Source organism: Neofelis nebulosa, chromosome 3 (assembly GCF_028018385.1).
Source record: "Neofelis nebulosa isolate mNeoNeb1 chromosome 3, mNeoNeb1.pri, whole genome shotgun sequence".
In the NCBI taxonomy this organism is placed as follows: domain Eukaryota; kingdom Metazoa; phylum Chordata; class Mammalia; order Carnivora; family Felidae; genus Neofelis; species Neofelis nebulosa.
This window is the reverse complement of record NC_080784.1, coordinates 195,402,197-195,420,272: the sequence shown is the minus strand read 5'-3', so window position 1 is coordinate 195,420,272 and position 18,076 is coordinate 195,402,197. Positions and strand designations below refer to the sequence as shown.

General features: G+C 48.6%; 1 pseudogene; it reads right to left on the bottom strand.

Annotated features, from left to right (window-relative positions):
- Nucleotides 1-14,714: 14,714 nt before the first annotated feature.
- Nucleotides 14,715-15,292, bottom strand: LOC131506234 (peptidyl-prolyl cis-trans isomerase A-like; annotated as a pseudogene).
- Between the last annotated feature and the right edge of the window lie 2,784 nt (nucleotides 15,293-18,076).

The window sequence follows — 18,076 nt, the reverse complement described above, 5'->3', positions numbered from 1 at the left end:
ATTTTCTTACATTTATTGCTTACTGCCTAGCTCCTCCAAACCCCTGCCCCACTAGAATATCAGGTCCATGAGGGCAGGAATTTAGGTCTGATCACTGCACTGCCTTAATATGGTGCCTGGCTCATAGAAGGACTCAACATATATTCATTCGAGGAATGAATAAGTAAATCATGGCATTTTCCGATGAGCTACTAATGAAGACAGAATGGGCTGGACAGTCACCATCAAAATGGGTATTTTCTCTTGCCCTGTTTGTGTGTCTGATAAGAAAATTGGTATCTCTATTCTGATTCTCAACTGGATGCCAACCTATCCATTATGGAGTCAGAGAGGGAAAAGCAGAGTGATTGTACCAATAACTTCGCTTCTGGTTCTGTCACTCTCCCTGGACCTCATTTTCCTGTTTGATTCAGTGCAAACTGGGGGCAATGATACAAACCTCCTAGGTTAAATAAGAAAACATAAAAAGCATTTTAGTAGGACGCCTACTTTGTAAGTACTTAAGAGATTTTAATCAATTACTGATATGTAACAGAGACATTATGTCTTCTCCTAGAACCATCTTCAAGAAGGGCCTCAAAACTCAGGGGAAGCTCCTGGCTCTACGGAAATTCATGGCAGAAGTGGGTGGGTGTGGCCTGCCAATCACGCCTCGGGGCTCTCACCCAGGACACCCTCTTTTCACTGCACACTCATTGCACCTGCAGATTTCCCCCAGGTTTGCATTTCCTCTTCTGCGAAGTCACCTTCCCTCCCGTGACAATCTTTTGCCAGCAAAGCGGAAAAAGCCAGTTTGGGTCTTAAAAAAATAAATAAATAAAATAAAAGCTAGCTCAAGGCCAACCTGGTAAGAACTGCCCTACCTGCCAGTGACTCCTTGTCTCTCCTTCCCCTCCCCTCCCCTCCACCCCTCCCGCAGGAATTAAGGAAAAGAGGCCGTCAGAAGGCACGGGGCGGGCAAGAACAAGGTGGGCACGTCGAGGCTCCGGCGGCCGGCCCGGCGAGCGAGCTCAGGTAGAGGAGGTGCGGCCGGAAGGGCGCTCGCACCCTGCCCGCCCCGCCCTGCAGGCTCAGGTGCCAGCCAGGTAGCAGGAGAGAGCGGCGGGAGCGCTGATTGGCCGGCGCGCGTGGGGCGACATCAGGCGGTGGGGCGGGGGACGGGCGCGGCCGGCCTGGGGCGCCCGCTTTGCCGGGGGCGCGGCCCCTGCCCTGCTTCTTTTCTTCCCCGGGTGCGAACAGAGGCCCCCCCCCCCCCCCCCCCCCCCCCCCCCCCCCCCCGCTGCCAAGTGGGTGACTGAGTCAGCTTGGTGGGAAAGGAGAGCGAATTTAGAAAGAATGATAAAGGTTTCCGGACCGACAGGTGGCCGCCTCCAGAGGGAACCCGCCCTATAAAAGAGGCATTTCATTGGCCGCTGTGATGAGTATCTTACGTGCTCACCCAGTGGATTCTCACAACAATCCTAAAACGCAGGCAGTGTTTTAAATTCCCACTTTATAGATGAGGAAACTGAGCCCCAGAGAGGCTAAGAATTACCCAGACCTCTAGAGTCCGCAAGGGGCAGAATCAGGCTTCCAACCCACGGCTCTTTGCCTCCGAAGGGACTGAATTGCTAGCCTGCGTTTTTTGTTTTTTAAAGACTGTTAAGTTTCCGTTAATAAAGCATCTTCTTTTTACAACTGAAATATAATTGACATGTAATACTATATTAGTTTCAGATGCACAACATAGCCATTCGATATGTGTATATATTACAATGTATATCTGATACATATTCGATACATGTATCGGTGTATCTATTATGATGATATACCATGAATAATGGTCACAAGTCTAGTTAACATCTATCATCATACACAGTGACATTTTTTTCTTATGATGAGAAACAGCCATCATTAGAATGTTTGGCTTTGTTTTGCTTTGTTGTTTGTTTGTTTAAGTTTTAATTTTAATTCTGGTTAGTTAACATACAGTGTGATATTAGTTTCGGGTGCACAATTAGTGATTCAACAATTCTATACATCATCCGGTGCTCCTCACGAGTCCTCCTTAATCCCCATCACCTATTTCTTCCCTCCCCCTACCCACCTCCCTTCTGACAACTATTGGTTTGTTCTCCATAATTAAGAGTCTGTTTTTGCGTTTGGCTTTCTTTCTGTGTCTCTTTTCCCCCTTTGCTTGTTTGTTTCTTAAATTCCACATCTGAGTGAAATCATATGGTATTTGTCTTTCCCTGACTGACTGATTTCACTTAGCCTTGTACTCTCCAGCCCCATCCATGTTGTTGCAAATGGCAAGATTTCATTCTGTTTTTTTATGGCTGAGTAACGTTCCTTTGTGTATCTCTCTATACCATATCTTCTTTATCTGTTCATCAACTGATGGCAACTTGGGCTGCTTCCGTATCTTGGCTATTGTGAATAATGCTGCAGTAAACACAGGGGTGCATGTACCCCTTTGAATTAGTGCTTTTGCGTTTTGGGGGTAAATACCCAGTAGTGAGATTGCTGGATCCCAGGGCAGATAGAAGTTCCTCTACCACTGGGCCACCTGTCACCCCTCACCTATTTCTCTGCAACTCTAGCTCTCTCCCTTCCCTCTCTCCATTTCCCTCCTTCTCCTTCTCCCTCACCTCTTTCTCTTTTTCCTTCTTTCCTCCAACTTCCCTTTTCACCTTCCCCCAGTCTCTATCCCCACCTTTCTCACCTGCCTCTCTGCTTTCCCCTACCCCCTTTCTTATCTCTTCTCCATCCCTGCCCCCCTCCTTCCCTTTCTCCCTCCCTCTTCCTCTCTGACTCTCTCATGGGACAGAGAGGTCAGCTGTGGAAACAAGCAGAGTTAGCTCATCATGATTGACTTGGTTTCCTGGGAACGTGTTCCATTCCAGAATCCTCTCCTTGAATTCCTGACCCACGTCAGGTGCTATGCTCAGGCCTAGGGAAACACAGGGAAAAACCACCCTCCCCAGCCTAGGTTCACAGGGCTATAAGGAGTCAGCTATTCAAACAACTAATGAGCACCTACTGGGATCCAGGCACTGGGTGCTTGCAGGGGTGAAACTGGCTTTACTCTGCCCTTAGGGAACTGGGAACTTGCCAGCACCTGCCTTTGGTGGCAGCATAACAAAGATGGAGGGGCACTGGGGGGTGTAAGGGGACTACCGCTCCACTGGCCTGAAGGGGTCAGGGGTTAGCAGAGGACTGACAAAGAGCCTGGAACTATGCTTTCAAGCTGAGTTAACACCTGTCGAGTGGGTTCCCCCATCCACTCCTGATGGGAACATAAATTGGGATGCTATTCAAAGGTGGAGAGTTGGCACAAGCCATGAAGTGAAACTGCAAATATCCCCTGGCCGAGGTCTCTACCCCGTGGGATTTTAGTCTATGATTTCCTCCCAAAAGCTTGCCCGGAGACGGGTGCGGCGGTGTTCACGGTAGCTTTGTCTGTCATCGAGAAAGCACAGGAAACAATCCCCAGGGCTGGGTTCAAGAAAGGAATGTGCTGGAATGAGTGCAGCCCAGAAAGAGGCAGGTTTGTATATGTTGCTACAAAAAAATAGCCAAGATATAGTAAGTGGAGAAAACAAGATGCAAAACCATGTAACTCATCATCCCTTTCTCTAAATGGGTTTAATGGGGGAGGAGGTGGATATGCTGGTCTGTGCTTTATAGATCGGGTGGGTGGGAAGCTCAAGAAACTGTCTGTAGTGGTTCCTTTTGGGAAAGCCATAGGAAAGAGGAAAAAAAAAACCAACAACCCACATTCTGTTTTTATTTTGCATCTTCTGTTCTGCTGGAGTCTGTCTGACCTTGTGTGATGGGCTGAATTGTGTCCTCCCCAAATTTCCTGTGTTGAAGGTCTAACCCCTCAGTACCTGAAAATGTGACTACGTTTAGACAGGGTCTTTAAAGAGGTGATTAAATGTAAATGAGATAATATAGGTGGTTGTGACCCAACATGACTATTCTCTTTATGAGAAGAGGAGACTGAGACCCCGATATGCTTGGTGGATGTGGGGAGAAGGTGGCCATCAACAAGCCGAGGAGAGGCGTCAGGAGAAACCAACCTGCTGACACGTTGATCTTGGACTTCCAGCCTCCAGAACCGTGAGATGACACAACTCTGTTATTTAAGCCCCTCCGTCTGTGGTACTTTGGATGGTAGCCCGAGCAGACTCATCTACCATGTGAATGTATTACTTTTGAAATATATATTTATATGTATATTTGATATATATATTATATACTTCTCAGAAAGTCAGTGGAGTTATTTTTTTTTAATGTTTATTTATTTTTGAGACAGAGAGAGACAGAGCATGAATGGGGGAGGGGCAGAGAGAGAGGGAGACACAGAATCGGAAACAGGCTCCAGGCTCTGAGCCATCAGCCCAGAGCCCGACGCGGGGCTCGGACTCACGGACCGTGAGATTGTGACCTGAGCTGAAGTTGGACGCTTAACTGACTGAGCCACCCAGGCGGCCCAGTGGAGTTATTTTTTTAACATATTTATTTATTTATTATTTATAGACAGAGAAGGAGGGGGAGGGGCGGAGGGAGAGGGAGAGAGAGAGAGAATCTTAAGCGAGCTCCAAGCCCAGTGTGGAGCCCCATGCAGAGCCCAGTGTGGGGCTTGATCTCACAGCTGTGAGATCATGACCTGAGTCGAAATCAAGAGTTGGACATTTAACCAATGAAAAAAACTCCTGGTAAGTGTCATGTCAGGAAATCCACTGTGCTTGGCCCAGTTTGGGAGGTGGGGAGCAGGGGAGAGGGGAGCAGAGTGGGGGAGTTAAGCAAAAGCAGGGACGTGCAAGGTCCCAGGGTGCTGGTGTGGTGGCAGTGGGCAGGGGGTGGGGAGGTATGTCTCAGTGAGCAGGTTGCTCAGGGTCAGAACTGGCAGGACTTTGGGCTCTGGAGGAGTTTGGTCTTGCCCCTGAAGGTGGTGGGGATGCGTGGAGGGTGTCCCGCAGGGAACAAGGATGTGGGCTGACTATTGCATGGAAAGACCATACAAGGGGACAAGGGTAGCGAAAACCAGACGGGGATCTGTTGTGGAAGTTCTGAGAGGTCACAGCAAGCCAGAACCTACGCAGGGCGATGGGCAGGGACTCTGGGGCCAGGCCACTGGATTTGAATCCACCTCTGTCACTTAGTTGCTGTGTGACCTTAGGCCAGTTGGTTAATCTCTCTGTGCCCCAAATCCTAGCTGCAGGGCAGGGATACTGAGAGTGGAGGGCGGTCGGAAGGCTCGACTGGATGAATATATGCCTGTGGTAAGCACTCTCCTGTGTCTGGTTTGCTACGTTGTTACCTTCCCAAGGGTTGAACACATGATGCGTGATATATGCTTAACCCATTCTCCTGGGGTGATGGAGAAAGCGTGCAGCCCCGGGTTGCCGGCTCATATTAATTAGATAAGAGAAGGGAGTGTCCCAAGTCCACGCAATTAGAAAGGTGATGGGCTGGAATGTGAATCCAGTCTGTCTGTCTCCAAAACCTGAACTCTTAACACTATGTAACCTAACTTGGGCCTGCTACTTAGTAGGACCTCAGTGAGTCATTTCTAAGTGAGTTGACTGAAATTAAGGTGCACAGAGCTTAAATGACGTGCCCAGGACCACACAGCTCGTCAGCAGCCGCTGGGAATAGAACCTTGCCTTCTAGTCGCACAGGCACATCTCAGGCCACCAGAAAGTGGGGAGGTCTCAGTGGTTGTGTGGGAATCCTCTGAGGTTCCTGGCGTCCATGTCTGTGGAGTAAACTCTCCCTAAATGAGCAACGATGTGGCATCACACTGCATCAGAAGCGTATCACGGGATCTGCTGCTGGAGCTCGACTCTCTGTTACCGGGCAAGTTCCGTGGCATTTCACTCCATTCCAGCAGCATATACTGGTCAGCCTTGCTCTCGGTAAAACTTGGTAACACGCTGGTCACCAGAGATCACTGACCTGACAATGTTGGTTGTTCAGTCCGGACAGGAATGAGGTTAAGAAATCACCTTCGGGAGCCCGATGGAGCTAGTTTCGGAGCCCTGCTGCGTAAGTTTCCAGCCATCAGTCTTGGCGCGCTTAGCTTGTCTTTAAGCCTTGCCCACCCCTCCTGCACATGAGAACAGGAGAGAGTAAAGACACCCGACTCTCAATTATACGAATAGAAATTAGTATCCCTTAATTTTCCAGAAAGCTATGTCTCTTCAACCATTGAAATAGGTATTAACTGGACACTAAAGCTTGTATGTACTGACAAGTGAATACATGCTTCAGCCTTCACTAAAAGCTTAAATATTCTTATTTGGGTTGCCTGCTCTACGGCCTGCCGTACCCCCCTTTGAATGAACTTAAGAGAGCGAAATGTATAGAATTTATTTTCAAACACATTTATTCACAAGGATTCCAATTTTGTAGGTTGGACCTGGTGAGATGATAGAAAATACGTATATTGGTCTCTGCCCCAGTTCCTGGCACAGAGCTCCTGAGACCCTTGTAACTTCCCCAGATACTAGGAGCATCTTCTGTTCCTTTGTCTATGACTCAGTTCCTGACCCAGAGTTCCCAAACCCCTCGGAATTTCCTGGGTGACAGGAGCGTTTTGTGTTCTAATGAAGTGACTCTTGGTGGGCTCCTGGATGGGGCTGGTCACCAGAAAGACGAAACCATGATTAGAAGCTTGGAATTTTCAGCCCCACCTCTCATTTTTTAGCGAGGGCAGAGGGGGTAGAAATGGAGTTGATGGCGAATATGCCTCCACGATGAAGCCTCCATAAAAATCCCCAAAATATGGGATTCTGAGAGCTTCCAGGAGATGACACACCCCACCTCCCTGGGGAGAGAAACTCCTGTGCTTGAGACCCTCCCAGACTTCACCCTATGTGAGGTCTCTTCATGTGGTGTTTCACCCGTGTCCTTTATCATATCTTTAAGAAGCTAGGAGGGGCGCCTGGGTGGCGCAGTCGGTTAAGCGTCCGACTTCAGCCAGGTCACGATCTCGCGGTCCGTGAGTTCGAGCCCCGCGTCGGGCTCTGGGCTGACAGCTCGGAGCCTGGAGCCTGTTTCCGATTCTGTGTCTCCCTCTCTCTCTGCCCCTCCCCCGTTCATGCTCTGTCTCTCTCTGCCTCAAAAATAAATAAACATTTAAAAAAAAAAACTTAAGGGGCGCCTGGGTGGCGCAGTCGGTTAAGCTGCCGACTGCGGCTCACGTCACGATCTCGCGTGATCTCGCGTGAGTTCGAGCCCCGCGGCGGGCGGGGCTCTGGGCTGACGGCTCGGAGCCTGGAGCCTGTTTCCGATTCTGTGTCTCCCTCTCTCTCTGCCCCTCCCCCGTTCATGCTCTGTCTCTCTCTGTCCCCAAAATAAATAAAAAACGTTGAAAAAAAAAAAAAAAAAGAAGCTAGGAAACTCAGTGTTTCTCCGAGTTCTAGGAGCTGCTCTAGCAAATAAATGGAGCCCAACGAGGGGGTTGTGGGAACCTTCTGATTTGTAGCCGAATGGGACAGAAGCTGTGGGTACCCTGGGACTTAGTACTTGTGACTGGCATTAAGTGGGGGAGGGGAGGGGGTGGGAGCAGTCCCATGGGACTGAGCCCTTACCTGTGGGATCAGATGCTGTCTCTGAGTAGTGGGAGTAAAGTTGTAGGGCACCCACGGGTGTGGCAGGATTGCTTGATGGGGAGAACCCCCCACATCCAGTGTCAGAAATGTTATGAGTGTGGTATTGGTATCAGAGCAAAGGTGGTGGGGCAGGTGGGAAAGAGTGGGTTTTCTGACCCAGACCTTTATGCTCCTTAACTTGCGCTATGGACACCTTAATTGAAGGAGGCTGTGGGATTTTTTTGTTTTAATTTTTTGTGTGTGTGTGATTTATTTTTTAGAGAGCGAGAGAGGCAGAGCATGAGCAGGGGAGGGGCAGAGAAAGAGGGAGACACAGAGTCCAAAGCAGGCTCTGGGCTCTGAGCTGTCAGCACAGAGCCCAGCGTGTGAGATTGTGGGGTTTTATGGAAAGAATATACAGACAAGCCGCACTGCAAAACACAGGCGCATGAGAAGCCCTAACTAGTGTTAGTTGTCTCTGTTTTAGGACTGTCAAATTGCCAGTGACTCACCTTGTGCCCCAGGCCCTGCCTTCAGTGTGTTAATCTCAGAGAGACAGAAGTTTCAGCACACTCAAGGACTGGAAATAGTCAAAGACCCTTTGTCCTCAGCCAAGAGAAACTAAGCAACATTCAAACACCGTCCACACCACTTCCAGCCCTTGGCCCAAGGCAGGTATTTTATTTTATTTTCAAAATGTTTATTTTTCATTTTTGAGAGAGAGAGAGAAAGAGAGAGAGAGAGAGAGAGAGAGAGAGAGAGAGAGAGAGAGACTCTGAACTGGGGAGGGGCAGAGGGAAAGAGGGACAGAGGATCCAAAGCAGGATCTGCACTGACAGCAGCCAGTGAACCCGATGCGGGGCTCGAACCCATGAACTGGGAGATCACGACCTGAGCCGTAGTCGGACTGAGCCACCCAGGGGCCCCCCAAGGCAGGTGTTTTAAAATGTAGGTTTCATCTTTATTTCGGTTCAGTGGGGCCCGCAGGCCAGAAGATGATTGCCATTGAAAAAATAGTTTGTTATTCCCAGTTCCCCAAGAGAAGGGGGCACATCATACCATTCGAGGCCACTCAGGGAGGTGCCAGGGCGGATCAGGAGGCAGAGAGAGCGCAAGGAACTCATGGCAAGAGTCTGTATTGTGGTTTCTGCAGAAGCGATGTGCAAGGCAGGTTAAGCAGGCTCAGAAATCGGCCAGTCTGAATAACTTCGGCAGGCTCTGGGGCATAGGGGCTGTCCTGAGTTGCATGATGCCTGGTCTGGGATGATGAATGCAAGGGAATATTAGCCAGTAGTGAAACAGTCCTGTGAGAACCTGAGGGAGGAGATGTTTGGGGTGTGGGCTTTGCACGTAAAAGGAGCCCTTGCTGGTGGGTCCTTTGATGTTTCTAGAAACTGGCTAGCCAGGGGAGGAGGAGTCCCTCTTGGGTCAGCAAGGCTTGAAGATGTCAAAGCGTCAGTGAGTGTAGAAAATAAAAAACATGATTAATATAGTGGGGCGGTGACCTTGGCTCTATGATGCCCTCAGAGAGGTTGGGCTGTGGAGCACAGCCAAGCTCTGCAGCCATGAGGAGCTAATGGAAGGTGCGAGATGTCCAAAGTCCTGTCACGCCCTCTGGGACGGGAGTCCCAGCTGTCCTACGTGGTTTGCACTGCAGCGCAGCAGGGGTGAGTGTTGCCTCTCTATTCTGTAGCAGAAACACAGCACTCAGCCCGGACGACCTCCCCAGCAAGAAGCCTGGCTGTGAGAACTTCCATAGGCAGAGCATTTTCTCCTTTTTCATAGTGATTTCATTTTGTTTGTTTTCCAGGAAAAGGATACATCGGAGGTCGGTGGACTTGCTTCAGATTTAGTTAATTCTATTTGTTTCCCCAGGGGAGGAACGGTCACCAGTGCTGTCTGTCCCGTACAGCCTCTCCACCACCACTGCCCTGCTCTAAACTGAGCCCTCACCCCATCTGGGGCTGGGAGAGACAGCACCTTGCTCACATTCACCTCTTTCTGATGGGAAGTGGTAAGAAATGCATCCCCACATCATTGGGTGAAGGCACACTATTCATTAGTATAGCGTGTCAGCATTGTTTTGTTTATGTATATATTTTAAAATGTGGACAATACTTAGTCGTTGCTAATACTTACCATTGCTAGAAAGCATTTATAATTTTTTTTTAATGTTTATTTATTTTTGAGAGAGAGACAGCCATGAGTGAGGAAGGGGCAGAAAGAGAGGGAGACACAGAATCCAAAGCAGGCTCCAGGCTCCGAGCTGTCAGCACAGAGCCCAATGTGGGGCTCGAACTCATGGAACATGAGATCATGACCTGAGCTGAAGTCGGACACTCAACCCATTGAGCCACCCAGGCGCCCCATAGAAAGAGCATTTATCAATATTCATCATTGTGGCATCGTGAGCTGAGTTTTTAGAGAGCATCTGTGAAGGAGAAAGGTCAGTAAGGTTCCCAGTAGGTGTCTCTGTCCCCTTCCCCAAGCCCCTTGGAATCCAGCACCAGTGTGCAGAAGCAGAGAAAGTCACAAGTCCCCGGGTTCTCCAGAGAAGCCTGTGGACCCTCGGGGACGCCGGCCTGGCCCAGCTGGGAGAGTTCTAAATGACCAGCAGAGCCAACAGGAAGAGGGGAGGGTGCCTGAGAGAGCGAGGTGAGGCCAGGCACAAATGAATGACCTGCTTTGTCTTCTCAGAGCCCTCTGAGAGGGAATTAGGTAACAGATTGCCTGAAGCCACAGTTGTCCCCCAACAAGAGGGTCAGGGAAGGCAACTGGGAAGACAGAGAAAGCTGATGGTGATTTTCACTGTATTTCGTCTTCTAAAGAGGGTGAGTTCTAAGCGGGGGTTGACTACCTGCCCGGTGTGTGCCAGCCTGCAACCTCTGAGAGGCTCAGAGAGACAATGAACTCATTTTGGAAAAAAGAAGGAAGAGTTCTAGAAGCATGGGAGAGGGGAGGGGTTGGAGCCCTGGAACAAAGAAGTGAGGCCCCTGTGGCCACAGCACAAGGTAGGGGAAGAAGAGCGTGGTTGGATGGAGATTGCAGAGTACGTTCTTCTCTGTGACATGCGACGGAGCACTCTTTTCAGACTCTCCATGACACCCTCAGTAAAAGGTAGACCCTTCATCAATGGCATGTTTCAGGTTTACTCTTCTGAGCATTGAGTCTCACTCCTTACCCATCCCCTGCCTCTGGTGCCCAGCACAGTTCTTGATAGATAGTAGGTGCTCAATTAGTGTTTACTGCATGAAAATGTCTCCGTGATTTGCCTTATCTTCCCATCACCACATCCCAAGTCCAGGATGGACCTGGATTATTCCAGTGTCTTTTCCACAGCTCCCATCTTTCCAGGCCGTCCCATTGTAAATGTAGCCTGCATTCCATTGCCACTGATCTCCAACACCACCTGGATGGTAGTTTTCATTGACTGATCAAACTTTAGCAGTTCTATCCTTTCCTTCTTGGAAATCTGAAAGGGCCCCCCATTGCCTAGAATCCCATCTACATTCTCCATCCCGAGGGTTTAAGTCACCTGGGGAGTTTGAAAAATGGAAAGAACTCAGGTGTGTCAAAAGTTCTTGCAAAACATTCTGAGTGATACAGGTATGAGTTTCCTGTGGTAGTCATTACTCTTTCCAGTTTTCTCTCACCCAGATACACAGTAAGAGGGCATGTTCCTGCCTCTTAAACTTGGGTGTGGTTGCTGGATTTGCACTGGCCAAAGAGTGGAAATGAGTGTATCACTGGGTGGAAGCTTTAAAAATCTATGCCTCATTTGCCACACTCTTCTTTTCCAGGAGTAAGACCACCCTGGAAGGTCCCCAAACCGTCCTCTGGGGTGAGAACCTCACAGAAGAAACCCCCAGGGCTGATGTGAGACAGGCATATGGTAGGAATTACTGTTCCCATTTACAAAACAGGAACCATTACACCTCGTATGGCAGGAGGGGAGTGGGAGGGAGGCTCTTACCCAGGTCACTCTGCTCTTCAGGGGTAGAACCAGACCTCCCTGCTTCCAGTGGGAGACCTCATCACCAAGGTGGCCACACCTGGCCCTTCCAGGAAGACACATGGGTAGAATGAAAGACACAAAAACTTTGTCATTAGACAGACCTGATTCAAATACCAACTTTGGTGTTTGCCAAGGAGTCCCAGTTGACAACAATAACAATAGTCTGTCCTATAAATTTATGGGAAAGGTGAAGTAAGCTAGGGTGGGGAGCCCTGGCGGGCATGCGTAGGTCAATTAGCCTTGTCTCTTTCCCGGTTTTGCTCTCCTCTGAAACCCTGGAATGATCACAACCACTGTCACCTCTGAGATCTTGCTCAAGATGTTCTCCCTGATTATAAATCCCTCCCCACCTCCTCCCCACACTCCTCTTAGAGCCCAGCTGAAGTCCCTGCTTTTCCACACTGCCTTCTCCTGTGTTCCTATTCACACTCTTCTCCCCCCACATGGATTTAACTGTTTCCCTGGTGAGAAGCTTATCTCCCTAACTATACCAGACCTACCTCATGGGCATTGACTAGCCTCAGCTTCCTGCATCCTTACTGAGTCAGTGGCTCTGGGCACCTCCTTTCGCATCACTGTGCCTAATTCCTCCCTTATCCATGTGGGGACTCACTCGAGGGGCTCTGAAGACTCTCCCACCCATGGCCATCAGGTGAGTAAATTCAACAACTGGGCCTAGTCTACAAGTAGGAAGAGACCCCTGGGAATGGGTTGGCTTTCTTGAGCGCCTCTATGGACCAGGCATCGTATCCAGTGCCTTGCATTATCTCTAGCTGTCAGAAGGACTCTAGGTCGTGAGGTGTTTATAGATGAAGAACACAAACTTTGGCGGTATTTGGCAACTTAATTGGCAATGATCAATTGAGAATGACTTCTTGTTAATAACCTGATATTTCTGTGTCAAGGACTGTGCTAGCGATTCAGAGAGGTAAAGAAGGCAGATGTGATTCCTAGTTCCATGGAACTCACAGCCCAGCTGATGAGACATTCAATGATTCTGTGAACCCTCCTCCTCTGCCACATCCTGTTCATTATATTCCATGTATGAGAAGCACCATCATCACTGCAGTTATCTCTAATTCAGCACCTCTCATAAATTGCCACCAAGTAATTTTATAGACACTATCTCATATACTTCTTAGAACATTCAGAAGGAGAGGTATTATTGTTCACTGATGTCCTCTAAGTGCCCAGCTTAGTGTTTGGCACACTGCAGGGGACACTTTTAATTGAATAAATTTCCATTTTACAGATGAGGTTCATGGGGGTTTTGCCCCTGCCGATGGGGAACACGAAGCTGGGATCCAAGGAGTGAGCGTGTTTTTTTTCCTTCTTAAAGGAAAATACCGGCTCTTTGCTTTCCCCTTTTACCCTCACCCTCTTCCCCAAATGACATTTCTTGTTTTGTCTTTCAGTGTGTTCTGAGCCAATCAGCATGCAGTTGACTTTTAAAAAATCTTTTTATCTTTTTTTTTTTTTTTAAATTCAAGTTAGTTAACATACAGTGTATTCTTGGCTTTAGGGGTAGAACCCAGTGATTCATCATTTACACACAACACCCAGTGCTCATCCCAACAAGTGCCCTCCTTAATACTCATCACCCATTTAACCCATCCCCCCCCATCCCCTCCAGAAACCCTCAGTTTGTTCTCCATATTTAAGAGTCTCTTAAGGTTTGCCTCCCTCTCTGTTTTTATCTTATTTTTCTTTCCCTTCCCCTTTGTTCGTCTGTTGAGTTTCTCAAATTCCACATACGAGGGAAATCATATAATATTTATGTTTCTCTGACTGACTTATTTTACTTAGCAATATACCCTCTTATTCCATCCGTGTCGTTGCAAATGGCAAGATTTCATTCTTTTATATTGCCGAGTAGTATTCCACTGTGTGTGTGTGTGTGTGTGTGTGTGTGTGTGTGTATACACACACATCTTCTATGTGACTTTCTTGGTTGATGCAGCCAACTGCGGGCCCAAAATAGTCCTATTGCCAGATAGGAGGGATGAGCTTTGGAGGACATGGTCTTTGAGACCTCGCCCAAGTGAAGCAAGAATCTCTTCCTCAGCTGTTTTTGCAAGTGGCCAAACCTTTAGTTGTTCTGGGAGAGAAATTCAACTGGAGACCAAAAGAAATGCCTTGAGAAAGAAACAGACTCCTCCCACCTCCACCCCCCTCAAGATAAAAAGTGAAATAACACACATCACAGTAGACTCTTACAAGCCAAATTAAACGAGCTAATAAACACCAGTGCTGTTCAAATGTTCAATTCATCTAAACATAAAGATTGCTGGTTTCCAGCCTGTCTGGCTCTAGTCCAACAACTCTCACTAGAGGCCTTCATTCAGCCTGATAGGGTTGGGGGTTTTGTTTATGGGTATGTGTCTTTTAAGTATATCTGGAAAATTTCCTCACTGAAGACTGTTATGTTGCTCAAGGTGCCTTGAATTCTGTTGGATGAGTTCACGTTTTGAACCTTAGCCTCCTGCAAGTTGCAGAGAGAAGCATCTTTTCTTGTGTTCTTATAGTGCTGAATATCCATCCAGCAATCCACTCAGTCATTCATTCACTCTTCAAGCACTGCATGAGCACAGCCCCGTGACAGACAATGTGCCTGACACAGCAGATGTGAGCTCCCATCTAGCAGTGGCATTTGGGGGTCTGGACAAATAATCAGGCAAGGAGTGTAAAGGGTGGTTGGCCCTGGTCCCTCCAGGTCTGGGCTCCATCAGTGATCTCTGTTCTGAAGTGTGATCAGCTTCTCCCTCTTCTCTGCTTCTCCTTCTCTACCAGTTCTTTTTAAAAGCCTATTTCATATCATAAAGCTCCACACTGAGCTGGTGGTCCTTCTAGGTATCATTCTACTTTTCTCCCTCCTCATTCAGACTTGTAAGCAGAAGAATCGACATTCTCAGTGTCCACCTCTTCACTTCATTCCTCAACCCATGGCACTCCATTCACCAACTTCAGTCATTACTGCTCTTTTGTTGTTGTTATCGTTGTTTAGCTTTTATTTCATGATCATATACTTCGCTCTGCAATCCAACTGAACTTGGAGGGGAGTGAGGAAAACAAGGGACCATGGAACTGCAGAGGGAGCACGAAGATTATAGGAGATTTCGAGCAGATGGGGGCAGAAGGGCGCTCTCCCGAGCTACAGAAGGAACGTTCTGGTAGTTAAGATAAAAGTCAAGTCAAATTTATTAGATTTGTCCACAGTCAGCAATGGCAATCTTCTTGCTGGTCTTGTGGCTCCTGGACCCAAAACGTTCCATGGCTTTGGCGATGTTCGTGCCCTCCTTCACCTTGCCAAACACCACGTGCTTGCCATCCAACCACTCCGTCTTGGTGGTGCAGAAGAAAAACCGGGAACCGTCGCGTTGGGTCCAGCATTAATCATGGACAGGATGCCAGGACCTGTGTGCTTCAGGATGAAATTTCCATCATCAAATTTCTCCCCGTAGATGGACTTGCCACCAGTGTGATTGTGGCGTGTGAAATCCCCACCCTGGCACATAGATCCCGGGATAATCCTGTGAAAGCAGAGACCTTTGTAACCAAATCCTTTCTCCCCAGTGCTCAGAGCACAAAATTTTTCTGCTGTTTTTAGAATTTTGTCTGCAAACAGCTCGAAGGAGATGCGGCCCAAGGGCTCCACATCCACAGCGATGTTGAAGAACACAGTGGGGTTGACCATGCCTGGGCGGCGTGGGTGGTTCTGGGGTGGCAGCGTCTGCAAGGCCCATTACTGCTCTTTCTGAAGACACTCATGACCTACTATGTTCTGACCAGCAGCTGCGCTTATCTTTTTCTTTCTACAGTATTTAATGGTGTTGGTCCTCTAGCCTCTGCTCTCAGCAGCTTCATTCTCCTGGCTCTCCTTGTCTTCTCTGGTCTTTCTCCTTGTCTGTCTCCTTTGTAGTGGTTCTCCTCCACCTGCTTCTCGGTGCTAATACTCCCAGACAACTTGGCTGTCTTCTCTGGACATCCCTTTTCCTGGGACATCTTATTCACTCTCATGGTTTTAAACTAGAATTTACCTACTGATGGCTTTGCTATCTAAAGCTGTAGATAGAGACCAATCAGTATTTGGATGCAAATCAGAATATCTGCTAGATATCTACATTTTGATTTTTCATAAACAACTTAGATTCAACTTGTCCTGAATGAATCTTGGTCATCCAAGAGGATCCTGGCTTTTGTCTTCACTAAGAACCACCAATTTCTATCTTTCTGGTTTAAAATTTTTTTTTTAACGTTTATTTATTTTTGAGACAGAGAGAGACAGAGCATGAAGGGGGGAGGGGCAGAGAGAGAGGGAGACACAGAATCGGAAGCAGGCTCCAGGCTCTGAGCCATCAGCCCAGAGCCTGACGCGGGGCTCGAACCCATGGACCGCGAGATGGTGACCTGAGCTGAAGTCGGACGCCCAACCGACTGCACCACCCAGGCACCCCATATCTTTCTGTTTTTAAAATCGAAGCTTAATCTCTTTCTTTCATTCTATTTATGCCCTTTTCCAGTTCCTTGTCATCTTTCACCTGGATACATTCCATCTCCTTCTATCTCTGTCTCTTATTCTTCATCATCTCTCACCTTGGCCCTTCTTTTCTCTGATCCAGCAGGTCTCCCTAGCTCATGCCACACTGCTTGCAGCTCTGTCCACTGAATTACTGCCATAGAGGTCTTTGTGAAAACCCATATCTGACCAGATTGCCTCCCTATGCAAAACCCTTCAATGGCACTCATCACTAATGGGATAAAACTCCTTAACCTGGAAGTGCTGGGTGGTCTCCATTTGTCCTTCCAGATCGACTTGCCACCTTTCTCTACCCTTCTCTGACCTAGGAGACTGACCTCATAGACTGGTTCAGCTGGGCTCATTCACCCTCTGGCCTCTGCTTGGGTTTGGCCATGGGGAAGCACCAGAAAGATGTCAGGAGGCAAGAGGAGAAAGAAGCTGGATATTTTCCTGCTTCCCTCTGGACTGGCCAGAGGTTCTCTTACCAAAGGCTCCACATCCAGTGTGTGTGTGTGGGGGGGGGGGGGGGGGGCGGGGGGGGTGGAGTCTCTAGGGTCAAAGTCACCATTTCCACCTTGGGCTCTAGTAAAATCCTCTCTTTTTGCTCCTTCTGGGTGAGTGCTGGCTGCCTGGCTCGGAGTTGCTGGCCCAGGTATCCCACTACTCCTTGGTGATTTCCCTCAACTCTGGCAACATCTTGCAATAGTCCCTTCATTAAACTCCCTTTTGTTGCCCTGCATCTTACACCTGTATCTGGCAAGCACTCGCTCGATTGGTGGCAGATGAGGCTTTCTGTAGCCTGGCCACTGCTTCGTCTTCTCCGTTCCATCCGCAGGCATTGCCCCCCAGCAACATCCCGCTGCTTGAGGCTCTCCGTGGAGCCACGCTTTCACTTACAACCATGCCCTTGCCCATGCTAACCCCGTGTCTAAGTCCTGAGGCATCACCTCATCTGAGAAGGCATCCATGTGTCCAAGCTGGGTTTAAGGTTCTGTGTGTTTTCATTGTATTTGTCGCTTTCTTATTAAACTCGTCTTTTACCTTGATATTTAAGAGCATCGGATTTAATGACAGATAGCTTGGGTTCAAACCCCCATCCTGCCTCGATTTTTCCCTCTGAAAATCAAAAGTCCCTCCCTTGTAGGATTGCAGTGTTGGTTAAGTGAAGTAACACATGCTGAATGCATAATGCCATGCCGGGCACATAGCAATGTCCGCTAACTGCGAGCTTTTAGCCCATGTCTGCCTCTTGCCCTTGAGAATTAGTTCTATGAAGAAAAGGATCTTTACTTCGTCAACTTTCGTCGCCCAGATGTGATTTAATGACTGGCATAGGGTGGGTGCTCAATGCAAAATTGTTGAAATAAAGAAGGAATAAAAGATGGGAGGAAGAAGGGAAAAGTTAAAGAAGAGAGAGGAAAAGGAGGGATGCCAGACTTGAGGGAAGCACAAGGGCACCAGAAGTCAAGAAAAGGAATCCTGGCTCAGCTGGAGACGGGAAGGGAACAGAGGGTGGGGAGGAGCATTAGAAAAGGACTCTTACAGTTGGCCACAGGCGCAGTGGAGGGGGAGGGTCCTCCAGGCAGACACAAGCATGGGCAGTGGACAGAGGCAGTTGGCTTGAGAGGGCACAGGGCACTCTGGAAAGGGAAAGTGGTTGGATTTTGTTGGACGGTTATCTAGCAAGAGCTGAAGGTCGTGGGAAGAGGGGATACTGGCAGGGCAGGTGGGGCCGAGCACCTCCTGTATGCTGGACTACATTTGGATTCTATTCTGAAGGCGATGGGGAGCCACTGAGGAGTTTGAAGCAAGGGAGTGACCTGACCAGATGTGCTGCCCACCACCCTTCCTGGTCTCTGAGCAGTCCATGCCAAGCAAACAACACCTGCCTGGCGTCTGCCTCTCCCAGCCGGCATCATCTGTCACCAGCTAGCATCTTTGACATTTGTCACATCCAGG